Below are 23,979 nucleotides of genomic sequence, written 5' to 3' on the forward strand. Positions count from 1 at the left end.
CTGGCCGAGATGGTAGAGCCCGGCTTCTCTGTCAGGGGCTTCCTCCTAACCCAGTGGAACACCAGTATCATACGCCTCTTAGATGGGTTGGACATGCTGAAGAAGGTGCTGGAGGCCCAAAGACCAGGGTGACTTCAAAGCGGAGGACGCAGCAGGCAGTTCCCTATCAATGGTGCCAAATCCAGGCAAATGTTAGCTCCAGTCCTGTTCAATCGATCCAGCAATTATGAACGTTAAAGAAGGGATTAATTCCTCAGGCAGTATGAAAAGACTTTCTGTGGCTTTTGAATAGATGGGAGCCCCCAACTACTGCCACTGTTGACAGCCTGTTGCCCCTTCACTCTGCTTGAATGGGTTATGTCACAATGGTTCCTTCATCAGGTGTTTGTGAGCATGAAAATGCTGTTGGGAGTTTCAGCAATGAAGGCTCAGGCATAACATACTGTTTGAAAGTCTGAACATTTCCTCTTTTTTTATTTAACAAAATTTATATACCAGTTTTATAATTTAGATACAAATTATTAGACGAGTAAGTTAAAAATATACTGTAGCTGATTCCCTTATAGGCTAGTTTACATACTTTATTCCTTCTTATACTTCTATCCCACCTTTCCTCCACAGAGCATACACACTTCAGCCTCCACCTTCTCCATTTTATCCTGACAGCAATATTGTGAGCTAGGGCCACAGCTCAGTGGTAGAACAACTGCTTAGCATGCAGAAGGCATCAGGTTCAGTCCCCAGGATCTCCTGGTGGGACTGGGAGCGCTCCCTCTGCGCTTCGGAGGCTTCGCGTTGCTATCGCTGAAGCCAAGGAGCCTGCATTCGCTCCATAGGACGCACACACATTTCCCCTTAATTTTGGAGGGGGGAAGTGCGTCCTATAGAGCAAAAAATACGGTAATTCATTTTGGAGGTCTGTTCTTAACCTGAGGGTTTAGCTAATGGGGCCTCCCGCCACGCCGCGACATTTCTGTTCTCATCCTGAAGCAAAGTTCTTAACCCAAGGTACTATTTCTGGGTTAGTGGAGTCTGTAACCCGAGGTACCACTGTAAATCGCTTTTTCTTTACAGATCTAGCTGACTCCTTAATTTACACAGGAAGTTGCCTTATAGCAAGTTGGACTATTGGCCTATCTAGCTCAGTATTGGTGACTCTGACAATAAATACTATAATGGCTCTCCAGAGTTTCAGGCAAGTGTCTCCCCCAGCCCTATGTCAGGGACTGAAGCTAGGGCTTCTTGCAGGCAATCCTACAACATCTGAAGGGCACCAGGTTCCCCTCTTTTGTCCTGGGTTCAGCAATTAGCACATCAAATGAGCTGGGCCAGTTCTTTTAACCAAGTTCTCTGGAGGCAGGGGAACAGACCATTCCCTCCTCTCTTCCTTATTTTCTTTTAATTAGGCTTGCAGATGAACTCACAACACAAATCCAGCTTTCATCATCTCCTGTCCAATATTTACATGAAGCAACTATCAGGGAAAAAACCCCATAATCCTTGCCTGACTCTACAAAAATTAAATTGAAACACACACACACACACACACACACACACACACACGGCTTTGAAACTCTTCTGTCCAAAGGCAGCTTCCCTTGTTGAATAAACCCAGGATGCCTGAAAGATTCCCAATGAGATGAGTAAATACAATTATTAATTCATTACAAATGGTGCATTCTGCTGGAGAGCTAATAATGTTCCATCCTATTTCTTTTCCTGAAAGCAAATGCATTCTCAAGATTTTGTTTTAATCTGCTGGTAACTGTCTCATCTGGAAAGAAAAACAGGCAAACGAAACCCTAGACTCTGTGCAAACAGTTTAAGGAACAAGTTGGCATTCACTGACAAGTCCCAACTTTCACTTCCTCCCACAGAGACATTTTTAATGATTAAACAGCAACTAGGACACTGTCCTTGTCTTTATCTAAAAGTGCCCAGAATTGTTTTGAAGAATGGCTGAAAAAGATTCCCCACTCCTGACGTGTCAGCACCGAATCATTGGTTGCTCTGCTTTAAGCTGGAAGTGGAACAATGGTTCCACTTCCAGACTTGCAGACCTTCCAGGTGTCCCTATTTTCCAGGGATGGTCCCAGATTTACAGAAGCCATCCCAGTTTCTGATTTCACTCCAGAATGTCCTGCTTTTCCTTAGGACATCCCTATTTTCATTGGAGAAATGTTGGATATGTAATCCCCGAGCCAAGGAGATAAGGAACTATATAACTGGTATTGGAAGGTTTTTAATATTTGATGTTTTATTATATTTTTATATTCTGCTGGAAGCTGGGCAGAGTGGCTGGGGAAACCCAGCCAGATGGGCAGCGTATACATATTGTTGTTGTTGGTATTATTATTAAAAATCTGAAGGCCGCCCTGTATAGGGAAAATTTTAATGTTTTATGTTTTACGATTTTTCTAGAAGTAGGAAGCCACCCAGAGTAGCTGGGGCAACCCAGTCAGTTGTGTGGGGTAATAATAATAATAATAATAATAATAATAATAATAATAATAATAGAATAAGACATCCCTATTTTCATCGCAGAAAGTGTTGACAGGTAACTTGTAACAATCAGGGAAATCCCTTTTCTCCAGCCCCAAATGTTGGAGAGGGAAATTTTGATTGGGACCACAGTTTGTGGTTAAAAGGTTTTGTACTCTCAATCATTATTCTCTAACTCTCCCAGTCGCAATTTAGCAGGGTTGTTTGTGTATGTGGATGCAAACGCAGTTGTATTTGGAAAGAGCTGACTCTTGGAGAGAAGTGACAGAACAGAGAGACAGATATGGCAAAAGCAATCTAGGAAATCTGGCTCCGGGACTGACTGCTTTCACAATAAAGGGGAGCCTGTTTGTAATAGCTAGCTAGCTAGCTAAATAAATAAATAAATAAATAAATAAATAAATAAGTGAGATTAATCATCATCAATCATAATACACAGTGTGATAACACACTACCTGCAGTCCACTATACCAGTACCAGTACTATTTTTTTCTAGAAAGAGAGGTGCCAGAACTCACCATGAGCACCGCCCTTGTTCTCTTATAATGGAATGGCACCCATGTTGCCAGAACTGAGTTCTGGTGAGTTCCAGCTGGGGGGGGGAAGCCTTGCACTTATCAGAATTTTGCAATGCAGTTCTCCCACCAATCAGTGTTTACAAAGACATATATTATGTAAAAGTGTGCTCAACAATGAATATTATGGGAAAATAACTTACAGTAATGCATTAGTACTAGAAAGCGTGTTCTCCATAGCAGAGAGCACGTGTTGCGGTTGGGGAAACAGGCCACCCTGCAGTGACTAGGCAAATTTGGTGAGGAACCCAAGCCTTTAAGTGGTTAAAACTGGGTTGCTGGGGAGTTTTGATTGTTGCCAATTTGGAGGAGGGGTCAGAGTCTTTAAATACAGGGGCCAGACGTAGGACGTCCTCTTGGCCATTTTGCACTGGATCACCCGCCCTCTCTCCCTTTTATAGGGTGGTTTTTCATGATCGCTTGACCTTGCTATGCCTGTCATGGGGTTGTTCGCCTTGGTGCGGGGGCCTGGTAGGAATTTTGTCATCTGGCTGATTGGCTGATGCCATTTGGTTTTTGCATACTGTGTAGCAAATCGTCACAACTTGTAAGGTTGGCGGTTAGGCATTGGTTAAATTGGTTCTTGGAGGGGTAAGTGCCTATCCCTCCAAATGATGCGAAGGGAATTCCGTTAAAGGAATCCAGGGGCTTGCCATTCTTTTCGTCCTTGTCCCCGGAGTCGGACTTGGGCCGTGCAAGCCCCACCAGAACATGAGGGTGAGAAGTGATAGTCTGATGCCCAGCTTCATTTTCTCACCCAATACTTGTTTCCCACGCTGGCTTCCGTTGGTGTCCGGAAGGCCAGCTCTGTCCTTGAGGGCAAGGACAGATAGTCATAACCAATGCCTAAGCAACCACTCACATATTTTGTATTTGAATAAAGTTGTGGCCAAAATTATGCCAAAAACCTTAAACAAAAAATCATGTGTGAAGTGTGAATTTTTTGGTGGGTGGCATTGTGGGACTCAACACGCAACAAATTGCTTGCAGAAATGTGCACATGATTCAAAACTGCACACAAAAAAAGTGTTTGTTGGGTGGAATTCATACTAAAATGAAGAATCTTCATGAGTAAACACCACAGTGCTGTAGAAACGTTCAGAACTGAATTTAAGAATGGGAAAATGAGAAATGGAGAGATCTGAAATTGGCAGATCCATCCACATGCCTACTAGAGTTCAAGAAGCAACATCCTGCAGCTTTCACTTACTTTCTAGGTGATGAGGATCTGCTTTAAAGTATCTGTAATCTAACCTGATCAAAACAGCTCATTCAGTGCTGCAATTTTGTTTGTTTCCATTTCTAATCCACAACCATTTATTTAATCCAGAATTGTCACTGTACTATTTCCATTCTATTTCTGTTGCTGTTAACTTTGCAAAGATGTTTTAATGCCCCCTGGTGGCGAATGTCACAACAAAAAATCCTTGTCCATAACCGGCAATTTGAGATGCATGGCTGGAGATTTCTCCCGCCCTCCTCCCCCCCCCCCAATTTTAATCACAGTGAGATGACCTACTTCTATGTATTTGAATCTTAAAAGGGGGAAAAATTAATTGCTTAGGCTACATGTTGGCGGTGGCAGCAGTGGCGGGAGGAGAGGAATCTTGCATGGCACTGGCTGTGTGCAGGATGCAAAATATAGAACCACCTCGCCTCCCATTCTTCTCCCAGTCCATCTCTCACACAGCCGTCTCCTCAGCAATTAGGGGCTAACAGGCATCTAACGTAGCTTTGCCAAAACTGCTTAAAAGGCTTGGGGCACATGAGTTTATGGGAAGGGCTGCAGCTCACTGGTAGAGCTCATGCTTTGCATGCAGAAGGTTCCAGGTTCAATCGGAAATGTAGAGCACAATTCTGCCTACACTGACTGGCAGCATCTTTACAGGGTTTCAGAAACACGTCACTCCCAGCCTTATCTGGTGATACTGGGAAATGAACCTGGGATTTCTGCATGTGAAGTATGTTTTGATGGATACGAATGCACAGACACATGGAGGGTTGCCATCCGCTTGCTTCACTCCCCCGCCTACCCACCACGCCCTTAACCAACCCCCTTTCCCCCACATCTGGCCAACTCCCCCAACATTATACCCCCCCACTGTGCACCTCGTCCACCCCATCGTCTATCCCTTACCATATCAATCCCCTCCTCTCACAACCAGCCAGGAGCCCCGCCTGTTTCGAAAGAAAAGAGGCACTTCAGAGAATGGTTTTCTGAAGCAGCTTCCCCTCATTAAACATGTCACCCTGGGCTACCTGTCACCCTGCTGCACACACACCTCATGGCAGCCACACAGCTGCAGCATGGCATCCTTCCATTTTTATGTACACAGTATAGGAAGATCTGGAGGGTGAGGGTATGAAAATTGGAGCTGGCATAAACACAACCTACGTCTTCTATGTCATAAATCAGTTCGATGCTACAGGTGCTGTTTCTGGGATTCAAGAGGACCTCATAGATCTGAGGCAGGCAATAAGGTACACCATGCCCCACTGGCTAATCCTTTTGCAATCTAATGGGAGCCCTTGGCAGGGATAAGCAGTTTATGCCCCCTTTTTTCATTTATTTGGCCAAGCAATCAAGACTCTGTGCTCCCAAAGGCACTTGTCTGGGACATCTCAAAAAGGCTGATGCCTCGAACAGAAACTATAATTAAAAGCAACTCTACACTATCCCTTAACAAATCAATATTTTTCTTTCAGCTTGTAACAATCAGTTCAGTTGAGCCAGAGCAGGAAAGGTAATCTTCCCCCTCAATGACTAACATGGACACGTATATGCCCTCTTTCCAATGTGTCCTCAAAGCAGCTCACAACAATGGGGAGGGGGTTATTAAAAAAGGCACCAAAATTTAATAAACAGAAACAAAATAAATAAAATATAATCATTTGCTCAAACAAACAAACAAACCTATTTTTCTGGACCAAAATGGAAGGTTTTATAGCTAGTAAAGAGGGAAATTGCTGGGTTCAAAAGGCCCCACTTCTAATAGCTCATATTCATATTAAACATAGGAATAGCAACTTTCCAGGATTTCAGACAGGGATCTTTCCCAGCCATTTCCTTGCAGCCAGTACTGAAGGCCGCATGTGTAATGATACTATTTGCCTCAATTTTGAATGCACATTTCATGAAATAGGAAAGATGAAGAGGGAAGTTTTCAGGCACTGCCTTTTCTGTGCAAAATTGGCCCAATGCCAATTCCTTATTGCTACCACCATGATCACCCACCCACTGAAAAAAAAAAAGATATACCTTAGTTCCATTGCTAGTCCCAAGATTTTCTTAGGTTATTTGAAATAACTCTTTTCTTTTTTTTAAAGTAATATTTATTGAAGGTTTAAGGGTTACAGAAAGAAAAGGAAAAAAAGCAAAGTTAAACAAAACAAAACAAAACAATACATTACAATAAAGAAAAAGCAAACAGAAAACACTACTTAAACAATTAAAAACACAATGAATAGTCCCATAACTTATCTTTAATTTACTTGTTTCATTGACCTCCTCACACCTCCATTTTTTGTATTCTAGTTCAGTTAGCTATTTCAGCAAATCCTTTCCATCTTTCTCAGTTTTTGTCCTATAATTTCTCTTGACTCAGTCTAACCTTACTTTTCCCCCTTTAGCCGATTAACAATCTATTTTTACTTAATCCTTTATAACATTTCTGCTAAAGCCATGTAACTTCATTCCAACATCTTTCTAACATTCATTAATTTTACAATATTTCTGTAGATAATCTTTAAATTTCTTCCAATCTTCTTCCACCGACTCTTCTCCCTGGTCTCGGATTCTGCCAGTCATTTCCGCCAGTTCCATGTAGTCCATCAACTTCATCTGCCATTCTTCCCTGGTGGGTAGATCTTGTGTCTTCCAATACTTTGCGATGAGTATTCTTGCTGCTGTTGTTGCATACATAAAGAAAATTCTGTCCTTCTTTGGCACCAGTTGGCCGACCATGCCCAGGAGAAAGGCCTCTGGTTTCTTCAGAAAGGTATATTTAAATACCTTTTTCATTTCATTATGGATCATCTCCCAGAAAGTCTTAATCCTTGGGCATGTCCACCAAAGGTGAAAGAATGTACCTTCAGTCTCATTACGTTTCCAACATTTATTATCTGGCAAATGGTAAATTTTTGCAAGCTTGACTGGTGTCATGTACCACCTGTAGATCATTTTCATTATATTCTCTCTTAAGGCATTACATGCCATAAACTTCATGCCTGTGGTCCATAACTGTTCCCAGTCAGCCAACATAATGTTATGTCCAACACCTTGTGCCCATTTAATCATAGCTGATTTCACCGTTTCATCCTGAGTGTTCCATTTGAAATAACTTTTTTCCAGTGACGTCTTGGGAGAGAACCAGGGAGCAAAGAAGAAAAGTTGGTTCCTCATGGGCATCAGGAAGACTGGCTTAGGATTTGATACAAAGTAGAATTTGCAGTTCCATGCAAAATGTCTGCATCACCTTCCTCTTAGCCAGAACTTACAAGTCTTCTCCTTTCCATATGACTCTCCCTCAATTCCTTGCCTTGATTTCTCTTGCAGCATCTCACTCACTATAATTGCCTGGGCATCCAGATCTTTCATGTAGGCTACAGACTCCTCATTCCTCTGGCTCGCCTTGTTGCAAGTTCCCAGGACACAATGGAAAAATACCTTATCCTGGAACAGTCACTGAAATTGGTAAAAGTTAGGTTTTCAGTTCAGGGAAGGTCTTTTCTGCATCTGACATGGCTCTTACTAGAGTCTTACTAGAGTCTTACTAGAGGCTGCCTGTCTGATACCCTAAGCTGCCACCTTAGTTTTCTCCCATCCCACTCCCCCCAAAAAGGGCACACCTGCTCCCTGGCCTGGCTTCCTGAAGGGGTGGCACTTTGCTACTGCTCCTCTTCTGAGCTGTGAAGCCCATCAGCTGAAAATAGAACAAGGGGAGAAGGTGTAAGAGAGACCTGGAACCAAACTTTCTGGAGCAGAGAGGAAATCACTGCAGATTTAAAGCTGTTTGACAGTGGAACAGACTTTCTCAGGAGGTTTTGGACTTTCCTTCTTTGGAGGTTTATAAGCAGAGGTTGGATGGCCACGTGTCATGGATGCTTTAGGTGAGATTCCTGCATCACAGTGGGTTGGAATAAATGACCCTTGGGATCCCTTCTAACTCTACATTACTATGATTCTATGTTCTGAATAGGTATGTGTCAATCTGATTTGTGTGTGTGTGTGTGTGTGGTTTATTACTGCATATAAGACAATGAGAAAAAGTTGGCAAGGCATAATACGAGTAAAGCTCTCCATTATTAACTTTATTGACCCTGATGCCAGCCTCATCTCAAACATGTTCTGGAAGGGCTCAAGAGACATCCTAGACTCCTAATACTTTGCGTAAATAGCAGCACATGCAATCTAGTTACCAGCAAAATCTAATCAACACCTGCTTTGAAATGATGGTGTCAACATGGACAAACAGTGAATTAGCTTTAAGACAGGAAACAAACAAGGATAACCAGTGGAGTCATTGCTCACTAGGATTATATTCTTTCCACTTTTAATTAAGCAGAATAAACAAAATGGGAAATAGGCAGGAAACTCTAGAAAGAAGCAACAGAACAATAGAAATATTGAAATTATAGGAATTGCTCATCTAAAAGTCTTCCTCCCTTCTCCATTAGAATACACCGGTTAAAATTAGTACAAAACCTAGATTTTCAATGATTACCGGTAGTTAGCTCTCCAAGCTCCAACAAGGAAGTTCCTCATGATATTAACACACAATCTGCCTTAAGTGAAGGTATACTCTTCACCTTCTATTTATTGCCTTGCTATTAGTGTGGGTTCTGTGGCAAAACTGTCACACTCACTTTCTGTAGGCTTTTAAGAATAGTTAGATCTAGGTGTTTATGTACTGTAAGATTCACTGCCAGCTTAAATTGCATTCATATTATCTGTCACTTTGGTGAATACTCAGCCCAAACTCCCTGATTATCTCTCCCAGCAGTTTCATATAGATACATAGATGTTGAAAAGCATGGGGGGAGGGACAGAGCCGTGAGGCCCCCACAAGTGAACACCCCCCCCACTTTCTGGACATGGCTCAGGAAGAAGGAGCAGAGCCTCTACATAACAGTGCCCCCCAACTCCCAGCCCTCCTAGGTGGTCCAGGAGGTTACTGTGGTTGAGGGCTTGAAAAGCCACTGAGAGATCCAGCAAAACCAGGAAACAGCTTTCAACTCTACCCTTAACCCACCAGAGCTCATCTACCAGCCTGACCAGGGCGGCTTCAGTCCCATCTGTGATGGGGCCTGGAACCCAACTGAAAGGGGTCCAAATGGTCTGCAGTGAAACTTCAAGGACAATGTGGCTTAAGTCACTGAAAGAAGATACTGGAATACTTTAGGTAAAAGTGCAGAAGTCATCTCGCTTCAGGCCGAGGAAGCCAGTGTTTGTCCAAAGACAGCTTTCCAGGGCATGTGGCCAGCATGACTAAACCACTTCTGGTGCAACAGGATACTGTGATGAGTGCCAGAGTGCACAGAAACACCGTTTACTTTCCTGCCACAGCAATACCTATTTATCTACTTGCACTGGTGTGCTTTCAAACCGCTAGGTTGGCAGAAGTTGGGACAGAGAAATGGGAGCTCACCCCGTCATGCGGGTTCAAACCACTGACCTTCCGATCAGCAAGCCCAAGAGGCTCATTAGACCACAGCGCCACCTGCGTCTCTGCCTCCAAATCATGTACATGCACAGAAAACATTAGATCTAGCTGAAAGGCAACATATGGAGATCTGCATTGATTGTTGAAATGCATCTTTAATTATAATTGTTGTATAATTATAAGATTATTGTATAATTTTAGCAAGTTGCATTAACTTGAAAGGGTGTGTGACTATGAGGAATTTGTGGCTGGACTATTATGAAGGGAACTTGCACTTCTGGACCCCTGCCTTTTGACACTGCCTAGGGTTGCCATATTTCAAAAAGTAAAATTCCTGAAACCCACAAAGTTAAGCTTTCGGAGCTGATTTCGCTGCTTTTTCCATCACATTACGATACATCTGGGTTTTCCCAGACATTTTGCTGATTCGGCAAAATTCCCCCCATACGCCATTTTTACACCCAGAAACCAAGACATGTCAGAAATTTTCCTGACGTATGGCAAGCCTAACAGTGCCAATCTCCATAGTCTCTGGCCACCTGTAGCCTCGCCATGCAATTACAGTGATAACTCCATCCTCCCAGCACTTGGCACGCAGTGCCTGAGGCAGAACAAGCCCTCTGATTCCTCCAACACCAGGAGAGCTGGCTTCAGAGGCAATAGCTGCCCTGGTCCCTGTGAGGCCTCACTAAAAGTCAAACAATCATCCTTCCAAGTGCTGTGATGCGGAAAGTCAAATTGCGTAAATCCACCATGATCTGGCTAAATGATGCAAATTATGCAAATATTATTTGATTATGTGATCTAATGACTCAGTTCAATTTGATTATACACAGATGCCGTTCGGCATCAGTGTAAGTGCTTAATGGTTTCGTCTGAGAGCACTGTGCGCATGAACACTACAGGGGTGGGGAAGGGGGTATTTTGCTCTAAATGAAAAAGAAAGAGTAATGGCATTCTCAGAAAGAGAACAAAAGCAGCCCCAGGGGCTTAGGCGTGTGGGACATTAGGGATCAGCAAGGCCAGCCCAAACAATGAGACAACCTGGGGAAGTCAGGGACAAAGGATGTGTGATGTTATGTGGTTTGTCCTGACGTTCAGAGTCTTTTTTCTTTCACAGGTGGCTCAATCAAGATTCAGATCCCTGTGTGGCAGATGAGGTGCGTCAGCTCTTTGTCCTCCACTGATTCTGCATTTATGAGCAAACTATATGATTAATATCATGGTTAACTTGGTCCTGAACAGAGTGCACTAGGGTGCTTAATTAGGGAGCTGGCACAATGGCATAAGGGTGAGCAGACTTATGGCTTGTCGGGTCAACTTCTTCTTTTTTTAAAACCTCTCAGACCTGGAGACAGTCCGGATTGAACATGCTATTTAGGCACTCCTCCAATCTAGAAATACAATCACATTTTGAAATGGAGAATAAGCTGTACACTGGGAACAAACACTGGAGGAAAAACACAACATTGTGATTTGTTGCTCTGCTCTTTAGATGTGTGGCTTGCTTTTTGGCCCTTGCATGCAAGGTCACTCTTGGATGAGCTTGTCAGTGAGTGGATGTACTCTGTGCCCATGGGGAGACTCCTTGCGCTCTGCTTACACACACACTTGATGGAACGGGCCTTGAATTGGCACCAGCTGGGAGCTCCTTAGCTACTCAGTGTTCTGTCAGAGCAAAAGAGAGTTACGGCTTGCTATTGAGGAGCTGGGGGGACAGGAAATCAGGCTCACGAAGCCAGGACAAAGCAGGCAGGCAGTGATTTCGGACAGTCTGCACACCTCTTCCTGGTGTGCTGCAAGCTATTGCCATTTCATGATGGCTAAATCAAGAAAATGAATAGCACGGTCATTTCCAAACACTGTACTTGCAGCGAACCTTTTCCCTATCCGCTAAGGCTGGTTGGATCTACCTCAGGCTCTCCAAATGCCTTTGCCTGACCCTCAGAAATTTCATTAGGCCACAACCCTCAGTGGCCACACTCCTTGTTGTTTTGCACCCCTGGGGTTTACCTGGTTAGAAATATGGAGAATAGAGAGGAGTGTGTGAGTGTGTAAAGAAAATAGGCAAGTAATAGAGAGTTGCTATACCCACTTTTGCCTCTGATTCCTGGATAGCTCAGTAAGTTAGGGCATGGTGCTGATAGTGCCAAGGTTGCAGGTTTGAACCCTCTATGGGGCAACTGTGTATTCCTGCATTGCAGGCGGTTGGACTAGATGATCCTCAGGGTCCCTTCCAACTCTACAATTCTATGATACAGTGGTACCTCAGGTTAAGTACTTAATTCATTCTGGAGGTCCGTACTTAACCTGAAACTGTTTTTAACCTGAAGCACCACTTTAGCTAATGGGGCCTCCTGCTGCTGCCGTGCCACCGGAGCAAAATTTCTGTTCTCATCCTGAAGCAAAGTTCCTAAGCTGAAGCACTATTTCTGGGTTAGCAGAGTCTGAAGCGTATGTAACCTGAAGCATATGTAACCTGAGGTACCACTTTACTAAGATCTCAGCTACCTCAGCATGTAGCCCAGGAGGAAATGTGGCACTCTGGCTGAAAAATTCATAGCTCATCAGCTTTTTATTATTTTATTTTTGATGACCCTGTTTTCCTAACGTTTTGCTAACCACCACAGCAAAACGTTGTGTCTCCATGATCACCTACCTTAGGCACGGTTTTTTGAGAGCATGATTAAAAAGAACAAGCTCCCGAGACAAAAATCTGAAATAGCCAAATTGAGCCTGTGAAGAATGGCAGATCGCATCAGCACATTGGCGCTTGACAGCAAAGTGCTACCATTAAAATGGCATTATAAGGTAATTGATAGCTAAAATGGATCAAGCTGGAGGAAGGATTGACACAGGATAAGCCTGCTGTTGAAAGGGAGCCGGATGAAGAATTGACATGGTAAAAGCAGCTGCAAACTCAAACAATGAAACAGGAGAATGTAAACTAAAATCTGAGTAAATAAAAGCATCAGGTGAGGAGAAAGAGGAGGTGCTGATGCAGTGCTTGCTGCTTCTGCATGGCTGAGCCATTTGCAGCCTGTGTCCTCTGCAGCCACCATTCTCTCCATCATCTCCTATGTCTCATAAGAATATTGTTGCATGTCCTCCCAATCTCTAAGAGGTGGGAGATTGCAGGGGTTCCTGGTACTTACCCAGGGTTCGTTTTCCTTGGAATTAGGGCAGCGCAGGTGCCTTGATGATATATGGTTTATTTACACACAAATAAAACCTGTGTGAACAATGGAGGGGCTCACAGCGTTAACACCCCAAGGAGGTCTGGCTTCTCTCATAGTCACACCCTTGGTTTCAAGCTGAAATCAAGCATGGCTCTCCCTCTCAGGCGTCTGCCTTGAAATATACTCGGAGTCGAGAGTAGATTTCATGCTCTTTATTCAGCTCATAGTGGAGAGGAGGAATGAAAGTTTCCCCAAAATATCTGCTTTATATACATTATTTACACAATGGGCTGCACGTGATTGGCTAATTCCGGAATTCTCCTGTAGGCCAATCAGGTTGTGGATTCACTTCCATCTGGAGCTGGATTGGGTGGCTCCTGCGGACCAATCATACTGCTGCATTGTTCTAGGACCAATCAGACTGCTGCATTCTGAATCCTATTGTTCTAGGACCAATCAGACTGCTGCATTTTGGATACTATTCAACTCAGTACATAGCATGCCTGCTGCTTGCTCCTAGCCTAGATCATTCACTCAAACACCCCCACCTCAGCACTGAGGGAGGGGGGCCCCACCCATTTGCCCTCTGGTACAGAGCCACTTTCTTTGTTACCTATACTTAGGGGGCCATTAGCTCACGAAGAAGCTGGCCTGTGAAGTGCTTAGCCTGATGTAAGAAAGACAAAAGCTCTCCATTTATTCCTCCTCGAATTATACACTGTTTTGTTCGGTTTTTTGCACAGTAAGGTGTCAAGATGGCTTTTCTTCTCTGGAGCTGCTAACAAAGAATTTTCTCCTAGATAAGCCTTTGCCAACCTTGTGTTCTACAGATCTTTTGGGTTACTATTTGTGCATCAGCCACAGAAAACACAGCCATGCGGGTTGGGGCTAGTGGAGGAGCACCAGGTTGTCAAAGCTTGTCAAAGAGCTTGATATTGAGCATGCTCTAAACTGGGTAGGGAACCTGTGGTTCATACAGATGTTGTTGGACTTCCAACAGCCTCCACTAGTACAGTAAGTGGTCAGGGATGTGGGAATTGCAACTCCAACAGCATCTGGAAGGCCACAAATTCATCATTCCTACTCTAAATGCTCAAATGTGTTTCTTGAATATTCCCCCAAATGCTACTTTATTTTGATATCTGTGGTTGGGGAGCCAAGCAGCAGGGGAGAGTACTTGCTTTCATGTTCTGATTGCAGGATTCCTAGGAACATCTGATTAACAGAATGCTGGAATGGATGGGCCATTCATCGGATCAAGCAGGGCTCTTGTGACGTGTCATCTCCAGCATACTGGTGACTGATAATGTCCTCATCTTGTTTGCTTAGCTTCCATACCACAGAGACTCCAGTGTTGAATAAAAACTGCTCTGTAGTTTTTCGTTGGGGGAACAAGGAAAGGGAATTGTCCAAGTGCTCTCTGTGGAAATAGCAGCCAAGTGTGAGGCTTGCAGTTTACTTCTAAGCACCGACTCCATTCCAAAGGAAAAAGCTGAGCAGTCACAAGCCATAAAGCAAAAGGCTTTAACTCTCAGCAGGGTATATAGGTTGATGTTGGCAAAATGATTCATTCACATTCTCTCTCTCTCTCTCTCTCTCTCTCTCTCTCTCTCTCTCTCTCTCACACACACACACACACACACACACAGCAGCTTTCCAGAGTCATTCTCTAGTGGCTTTAGTTTTATTTCCCAATGCACTGAAGCCTTTCCCCCTAATTATCAAGGGTACTTCAGAGCACAAATCACAACTTGTTTGCATGTGCTCTTGGTGTGCAGGGAGCATTGCAATCAAGTGTTGAGGGGGATGTTCATCTGCCCAGAGAACATTTACTGACTTGCTACTAAGCAAGGTTCAAGGTTCTGGTGTTTATTTGCAAAGCCCTAAACAATTTGGGCCCTTAAAGGCCACCTTATCCCTTGTACTCCATCGGCTGCATCACAACAATCTGCTGATGGGGCACTTCAGTGTCCCATGACCCTGAGTTTCAGCTGACCTTCACTTGGAGCTGGAGGGTGGCATGTTCTGCCCTGTGGAACTCCCTGTCAGTAGAAGAGCTCCACAAGGTAGCACCTGCCAAAGGCTCATCCTCTAATTAATTGGTTACAGTTGGTTACAGTTAATTTTCACAGGGTGGTATGGGTTTTAGTATTATACAGGTAAGCTGTTGTTGTTTCTGTTTTCAAATTTCTGTTCTTTTGTAAGCTGCCTTCTGTCCTGACAAATGCATCTAAGAAATCTATTTAAGAAAATATTGTGCAGCCTTAGTTGTTTGTGTGGGTCAGTTTAGACTAATGGAATATTTGAGCAGAATGTTAATGAATGCCTCTTTCTGCAAAAGGTAATAGTAGGGGTGAGCTGGTAGGGAAACGGTTTAAACCAGGCTGTGGAAAGGTACACACCTGCTGCTGTTTCTCCACATTTGCTGAAGAGAACCCATGCATCTTTCCCCAGCCTCCCATATTAAGCAAATCGTGACAGAAATGGCTGTGTAGTGACTAGCTGCCAGAGAGAGGTACTGGAACTACTAGCTCGAAGATGAAAAATCTAATGGGATTTGGCTTGCCCCTGAAGACTGAGATGAAAGGGTATGTCGTTCTTACACATGTATCACAGCCTTAGATTAAACCTCACTGGAGAATGAACACTTCAAATTTAGCCACAATAGCTAAATACCTAAGCTCCAGCAATGGTCCCATCACATACATTCAGTTTTGCTGCAGAAAACCTTGCCATTCTATTTCCAAAATTTTCTTTTCCCTTTTCTGTACTAGCTTCACAGTCCTATATCAACTAATAAACTAGATCAGTTAACGCATCATGGTAAAGCAGGGTAGGAAGCCTTGTGTTACTTCCCTTTAAAAATAAAACCAGTTCCCTGGATCCATACTGGGAACCTAGTGTTTACATTGCAGCTCAGCTGGGCAGCCCCAGAATTGTACTGAACTCAAAGTTGCACTAAGTATCTGTAGCTTTGTGAGGGGAACAGGGGATCTAGTACCAACTCTCAACAGTTAACAAATTGCAGTTTCCAACTAACAAACTACAGTTTCCGAGCTTCCTTGAGGGAAGCTATAACTGTTCAAAGTGGCACAATGCTGCTTTAAATGTTTAGATGGATCTGAAAAAAGGTCTCCAAACATATTGCTTCAAAAATCCACAATGCATGATTGCTCTTCCTGCTCAGATAGCATTTGCAGCAGCTTAGCTTTTTCTATACTGATTACACCCACTTACCATATTTTTCGCTCTATAGGATGCACCTTGTTTTAGAGGGGGAGAAGAAGAAAAAGAAATTCTTCCCCTCTCTGCGCAGCGCCCCTTCAGCGAAGCGGCAGGAGAAATGGAAGGGACTCTGTTTCCCCTGCCGCTTCGCTGAAGGGGCGCTGAGCAGAGAGGGGGAGAATTTCTTTTTCTTGTTCTCCCCCTCTAAAACAAGGTGCGTTGTGTGCATTCAAGGTGCATTTTTCCGAAGCCTCCTGAGCACAGCAGGAGTTCCCGCTGCGCTCTGGAGGCTTCAGGCGGCTACCTTGGAAGCCTGGGAAGCGAGAGGGGTCGCTACGCACTGACCCCTCTCGCTCTCCAGGCTTCAGTGAAGGCAACCCGAAGCCTCAGGAGCGTGGCGGGAGTTCCCGTTGGGCTCCGGAAGCTTCGGGTTCCTTTCGACCTGCTCTTTGGGGCTGGTGGGGGGATGGAAGCACTGCTTTCCCCCACCGCCAGCCTCAAGGACCAGGTCGGAGAGCAGCGCAAAGGCTGCGCGCCGCCTTCCCACTACCCCCCAAGTTTGTGGGGCTGGCGGTGCGGGGAAGCGCTGCTCCCCCCCCAGCCTCGAAGATCCCTGAAGCCTTCGGAGCGCAGCGTGAGTTACCACTGTGCTTCGCAGGCTTCGAGTTCCTTTTGCTGAAGCCGGGAGAGCAAGACTCTCCTGGCTTCAGCGAAAGGAACCTGAAGCCTCCAGAACGCAGCGGGAACTTGCGCTGTGCTCCGAAGGCTTCAGGCAGCTATCCTGAAACCTGGAGAGTGAGAGGGGTCGGTGTGCAGTGCGAAGCCTCCGGAGTGCAGAGGGGGCGCTTCCTCTGTTCTTTGGAGGCTTCACACTGCTATCTCTGAAGCCAAGGAGCCTGCATTCGCTCCATAGGACGCACACACATTTCCCCTTAATTTTGGAGGGGGAAAAGTGCATCCTATAGAGCAAAAAATACGGTAACCATTTACACATTTTACAAAATGCCTGGAGTGGATCCTCACCACACCTGTCCATTTGAACTGTGGAGAAGTTCTTTGTGGGTGGGGGTGAGTGAGGTAGGTGCCTTCGAAAATATATATATTTTGGCGCTGTCTCTTTTGCTGCTCTTTTAGATGTGGCAACAATTTTGTGTTCTGCTGCACGTTTTGACCAACCATTTTATGTTATGACTAAATATGGGGGATATATTCAGATCAGTTTGCATTTAAAGGTGAGTCTACTTAATCTGCATTTTCCAAAACAATATGAGAACCAAAACACATAAAAATTCACATGTCTCTGAATTCTGCAATGGAGTGCTCCAGTCAAATGGTGAATACAAAAATGCATACACCGGGGTAAAGTGTGCATAAAAATCCATATATTAATGAAAAAATATACAAAGGGGATTATATTAGGGGAAACTGCTTGGAAAAATGAGTACACCTGAAAAAAGAATGCATATGAATATATGTATGTGTAAATTCACACTAAAATGATGATGAAATTTCATGTGAAGTTTTTACTTACCGTATAATGAAATTGAAAAGCTGTCATCATGCTGTGGTTCCCATGGCTGCCAATAGGTGGCCATGACAACTCCAGCATGATGATAAACCAGCAGACAGGCAAGCAAGTGGCAAAGGTGGCAGGCAGCCTAGGCAAGCTTTTTAATGCAGAGTGAAAGCACTTCAGAAAGCTGTTTGGCAAACAATTCTCTAACGCTCCTCCCCTTTCCATCACTGGAACAGTTAGGTGGTCCTTCTTCCAAGCAATTGCTTGCATTATACAGTGGTACCTCTGGTTACATACTTAATCGTTCCGGAGGTCCGTTCTTAACCTGAAGCACCACTTTAGCTAATGGGGTCTCCCGCTGCCACTGCGCCACCACCGCACAATTTCTGTTCTCATCCTGAAGCAAAGTTCTTAACCTGAAGCACTATTTCTGGGTTAGCGTGGTCTGTAACCTGAAGCGTATGTAACCCGAGGTACCACTGTATTTGTATAATTGAGTCAGGCAATGCCATATTGTCTTTTCAGTGCTATAGAAGCGATTCCAGTAGGATGTTGCACAGGTTTCCTCTTGATTTTATTGAGATACAAGAAGAAGAAAATGTTGTGTTGGAGTTGTGCCCTAAATTAATTAGATTACCTGAATTCTGGCTTCACTCAGAGGAACCAAATTAATCTATCCTCTCCCTGTTGCTTCCTTCCAGGGTAATATACCCATTGCTGCTGGCCTAAATTACAGTTTCACATTTCCCAGTGACAGGCCTGTTTCATGCGGTTAGCAATGACATGCCTTTCCTGCAACACCATAATGCACCTTCAAAGCAGGCGCTTCTAAAAATAGGTTATGCTTTCTTTAAAAAGAATCAATCAGTAAAGATGTTTAAAATTCCCCTCTATATCCTTGAACAAAAAGAAGTCTTTTCATTCCAGGGCTTCATGGAAGCCATTTCACCATAATGGCCACAGGATATTTCTGAATCAACCCAACAAGGACCACGGTCAGCCATCCCAGGGGCTGATCACAAATTCTGTTTGGGATGCTGAAGGTAACAGATCGGATGTCATGGAAACAGAGACGAGAGCTCGTTCTCAGCCCTAACTGTTGCCTTTATTTATTTCATTCTGATAAGCTATCTCTAAACTGAGAAAGGGGGGGAGGTGCTGCCTGTGCTATAAATAGCATGCTGTTGGTATTTTAAACTCAGCCATGTTTAATAATATTGCTGGCATCTGCTGTTGGAATCTTTCCTTCATGCATGAGGGATGCATCGGTGCCAGGGAGGAGAAAAATCAATGCCGTCTCCAAGTTCTTTTTTGGGGGAAGATTTGATCAGGAAATTATTGAAGATGCTAATCCCACATATACATATATATGCATGAATGATATTTCCTCCTTGCCCACCTGCCCACTTGCAAACTCCACATTGCAAAAGATGCTGATGCTGCTTTTTGAGGCCAGCCAGCCGAGGCCAAAGTCATATTAGAGCTGGCATGGTGCTGTGTTGGGCCAGAGAAGCCCCACAGCATTCACTTGGGTGATCCTGGACCAGTGACTCTTTCTCAGCTCTCTCTGCTTACCTTGCAGGGCTCTTGTAAGGAGAGGCAAGGCAGAGGCTCTTCTGTCAGAGACAAGTTGGTCAGACTGGGACCAAGCCTAGGAGAGTTTGCATATAAGGCCAAGAGGGACCTTTATTGGCTGCCAGAGCCAAACCAGATTGGGAGGGTCGGGGGAGAATTTCAGCTGCTCTTACTGCTCCAAAGAGGCTACCTTGGCTGATGTGGCTTGTCTCCTCGCAATGCCTTCCATTAACTGAGGTGTGGCACACAAGTTTATTGCTGTCCCCCTGGTCAACAGTTGAAGACTTGTGCATACCCTGGTATCCCTCATGCACGATGTTTGTCAGGGGTTGGGAATCTCACCTGGGGCCCAAATCTGGCCCTTAAAGCCCCTTCCTTCCTTCCTTCCTTCCTTCCTTCCTTCCTTCCTTCCTTCCTTCCTTCCTTCCCTTTTTACTACCACATTTGCTCACAGAAAGAAAGCTTTGCTTCTGCTCAGTGGTGACTAATTCTGATGGCTATGTTCTGCTTCCACTGTCAAGGGGCAGTATATGCTTCTGAATATCAATTGCTGGAGGCCACAGGAAGGGGAGAGTGCTGTTACGCTTGGATCCTACTGTCAGGGACTGGCTGGACACTGAGGAGGTTGGATACTGAAGGAGTGGGCACCTGGAGAAGAGGGTCAGAGACTGGAGGAGCCTGTAACAGCAGGAAGATGAGAGGCAGAGGGGGGAAATGCAGGTAAAGGAGGTAGGAGAGATGGTTCGGACTGGTGTAGAGTCAAGGGCTGCTACACCTCCTCCTCTTGCCCCCACCTCTCCTGCTCCACTGTCTCCCAGGACCAGAAGACAATTGAAGAGGGAGGAGCAAAAGCAGGTTATACTCAGGCATAGTGCAGCAGTTTGGGTGCAGGAGATACATAAGCTGAATGGGATATGTGTGAGGTCTCTCTGTTGTGGCAGCTGCCTCATTATGTGCACAACTAGGGGTAGCTAAGAGACGTAGGACTGAGGGACGTGCTTTACTTCCTAATTTGTAAGTGTACTATTGGCAATAAAGAGTTAATTCCTCACAGGCCATGACACCTACTTAGCATTTGCAGGTTTCCCATAGGCAACAGGTTGGCCTCTGTGAAAAGAGGATGCTGAGCTCTGTGGGCCACCTAGGTAGCCCACCAGCAGTGAGGCTCATCTTATGTTCTTGTGATGGGAGGGTGGGCCTCCAAGAGGGTGTTGTTGTATTCTGATAAATATAAATTTGTGGCTAAGAGGCTTGTTCTGAGCAGGACCCAGCAATGGAGGGAGGAAGTGGTAGATGCCGAGTAACATGGGCAGGAAAAAAAAAAAAAGACTCACCATGTGATTGGATGCAATTATGAAAGTTCTCCTTGAGAGTCATTAAAATTTCCTTTGATAAGGGGGCATAGACCAAAGGCATGTTGACTGCAGGGGAAGCTGAGCCAATGCGATCAGGAACTGAGGAGGAAAAGCAAACAGTGCAGTGGGGAGATATTTACTGAGAACTTTCAAGGACACCACAGGAGGTATTGCTGGACACACCGGCACCCATGAGTGCCATGTTGGCAACCCCTGCTTTACCAGCATTCAAATAGCACAGCAGGGTATTGAATATAGATGAAGCCACCCACCTGTAGACATATAGTCTAAAATTTCCATCTAATCATGTTTCTCCCTTGCCTGTAATAGCTCCTAGAATGAAAAATGTTGACGATAAAACAACATTCCCCAGTGTCGTCATCCGAATGCAGAAAATAACTCTACTGCGGTATAGATGCCAGCAAGCCAACCCTTTGATGCTAGCCTTCTGCACCCAACCGCCTCCCATTGACTTCAAAGCAGCAACAGGAAATGTGTTCCTCGTTTGGGGATATGATCCATCCTTTCACAGCAGCCCAAAAGCTGGAACCAAAGAGAGTGAGAGAGACAAGGATGACAAGCAAATGTCTCTTTCCTGCTTTCAATTAGCTATGCTCTGTAAAACCATAAAGCTTTTCTTCTTCTTTTGCTGCAGCGCAAGGCGGAAGGGTTAGCTGTCAACTCTCCCCCTCCTGCTTCTTCTTTCAAAGATTCCCCCAACTATGACTGCAAAGATATTCTGGGATACAATGAGATGAATGGGAGCTGCTTTCAGGATCTCTCTTGCTGCAAATTGGCAGATCTTCTTTGCCACCCTTTGTTTAAAATCGGCACAAGGACAATGATGCTCAATTTTCTGACGTATTTAGAGAAAGCAAACATTTTACTTTCCATTTATTATGGCAGTCGGGAGTGGGGAGGGGGGAGGAGGGAAGGGAGCCTGTGCAATTTCAGAGTGGTGGGAATAGTAGTGGCAAATGATGCTGTGGTCTCGTCCGTGCGTCACAGTGAGCCATAGTTAATAGCTCACTATGTAGGAGCCACATGCAGCCCTCCAGGTCTCTCTTTCTGGCACTAGCCCATATCTCTCATGGATCCTGCTTTGCACATGGAACATTTTCACCTGGCTGGAATGTGGCCTTGAATTCTGATCATGCCTTTTGCTTGCCTAAGTGGAGGACAGGGAGGGTTGTGTGAACATGTGTAGAAAACAGCCTACAGTAAAAAAGGTAAAGTTTGCATTCATTGCTTCACCCATTTTTGCCTTGGGCTTCACCTACCACTGGCATGTGGGACTATGAGAGACTTGGGTCTGTGGTCCTCCTTCAAATTCAAATTCAAATTCAAATTCAAATTCAAATTCAAATTTATTTATTTATGGCTATTAGCCCACAAAATATGTACAAATATAAAAGCACAGAAACATAAAAACCAATACATCTAACAACAGAAGGGGAACACCACGATGCAAGGGTGGGTCATTGAGCAGTGACAAATATCAGCTTGGGGCCTGGAAAGATCCAGAAAAAGGAGAACTGGAGACGAGATCCGTCATGCACTCTCATCATAACTGTCCGATTAGTTTTTGTTGTTGATGTTGTTTTTTGGTGGTTTTTGTGTGTGAGATAATCGCATTCAGGAATCTCACCACCTGCAGAGTTACAGAAGGATCTGTATCCTGCAAAAGCAGTGCGGCATGTGACTCAACAGGCCTGCCAACCAAGCGCAGTAAAGCAGGACCCAGGAATTTAGTCCTGGCTATGCTATGTAAGGGACAGTTGAACATTATATGTGGAAGAGATTCAACTGTTTTCCCGTCACACTCGCATAGCGGAGACTCCAAACCCTTGGAAAATCTGTGGCTCAGCAGGTTCGATGGAAAAACATTGAACCTTGCACGAATAAATGCAAGTCGGTGTGGTACAGATGAAAGAGATGACATATATGATGGAAGGCCAAGTGGTGGGGTTATTCCATGATACCTGGGGGAGCAGACATCCCCACCCCTGGAGAGGTTGTGTTGATTTTCAATGTCTGCTAATCTTTGCTCGATAAGGCTTTTGGCTGACCGTAGGTTCATCTTTAAGGAGTCCGCTGGGGAAATTCCGATGCTCAGAAGTTTGGCATGGATTTTTCCTACCCACGGATTAACAAAGTCATCCCGCCAGAGGCACTGAAAGAGGTAATGGTCGGGAAGCCTATGCCAGCTGGACAGCCAATAGCCAAAGACTCGCTTCCAGATGACAGTCTCCAATGATGCAATCCTTAGCTCCAGATGTATGGCTGCATTGCTCACACACATGGGGAGTTTGAGGAGGTGACGGAGAATCAGATGACTGATTCTGCAATGTCCCCAGCGATGTTAAATTGGACCCTGGGGCCCAGAGTGGGGCAGCATAACAGAGGGTGGAAACCACTTTTGCGTGGTACACCTTCAATGCAGAAGGGATGTGGGAGGCTCCGTCGACCGCAAAAAATTGGAGTAGAGTGTAAAGTATTGTTTTCCCTTTGTTCAGTAAATACTGTATCTGTGGCTTCCATCTTAGGTTGTAGTGAAAAAAGACTCCCAGGTATTTAAATTTGAAAACCTGTTCTAATTGGACTCCATCTAACTTCCAGCTGTAAGTTTTCCGAGACCTGGTAAAGACCAGTACTTTAGATTTTCCATGATTAATTGTCAGATGGTTGAGTTTGCAATAAGCTGCAAAAATCTTTAGAGCTCTGCATAAACCGACTCTAGAGTAGGAAAGGATCGCTGCATCGTCAGCATATAGGAGCAGAGGGCAGCGAAAATCAGCTAGGTGGGGGGCATGAATGTTGGCTTGAGACTCACTCAGAAAGAGCTTCATGTCGCTAATAAACAAGTTGAAGAGTGGGGCCAAAATGCAGCCTTGGCGCACTCCTCTATTTATTGGGACCTCATTGGATAGGTTTCCCGCCGGTGTGAGTCTCACTCTAGCCGACGACCCATGGTGTAATTGGGTTATAAGCCATAACAGCCTTCTATCTATGCCCCATCTCTCTAATTTCTTCCATAGACAGTTTCTTGGGATACTGTCGAAGGCGGCCTTTAAGTCTATGAAAGCGACACATAGGCGCCCCCGACTCGGGGCAGAATATTTTCTGGCAAGATGATACATAATTACCATATGGTCAGTGGTCGAATAATTGTTCCTAAAGCCCGCTTGCTCATGGCCAATCAAATTTGAGTCGTATGCCCAATGGGACAGCTTAGACAGCAAAAATTTTGCATAGATTTTCCCGATGATAGACAAAAGGCTGATGTTCCGGTAGTTCTCTGGGTCAGCAGGGGGACCCTTTTATGGACTGGTACGATCACGGCCTCCTTCCATGACCTAGGGATAAGCCCCGTAGAATTAATTGCATCAA

The sequence above is a fragment of the Podarcis gaigeae genome (genome assembly GCF_964106915.1).
Source record: "Podarcis gaigeae genome assembly, chromosome: Z".
NCBI lineage: Eukaryota > Metazoa > Chordata > Lepidosauria > Squamata > Lacertidae > Podarcis > Podarcis gaigeae.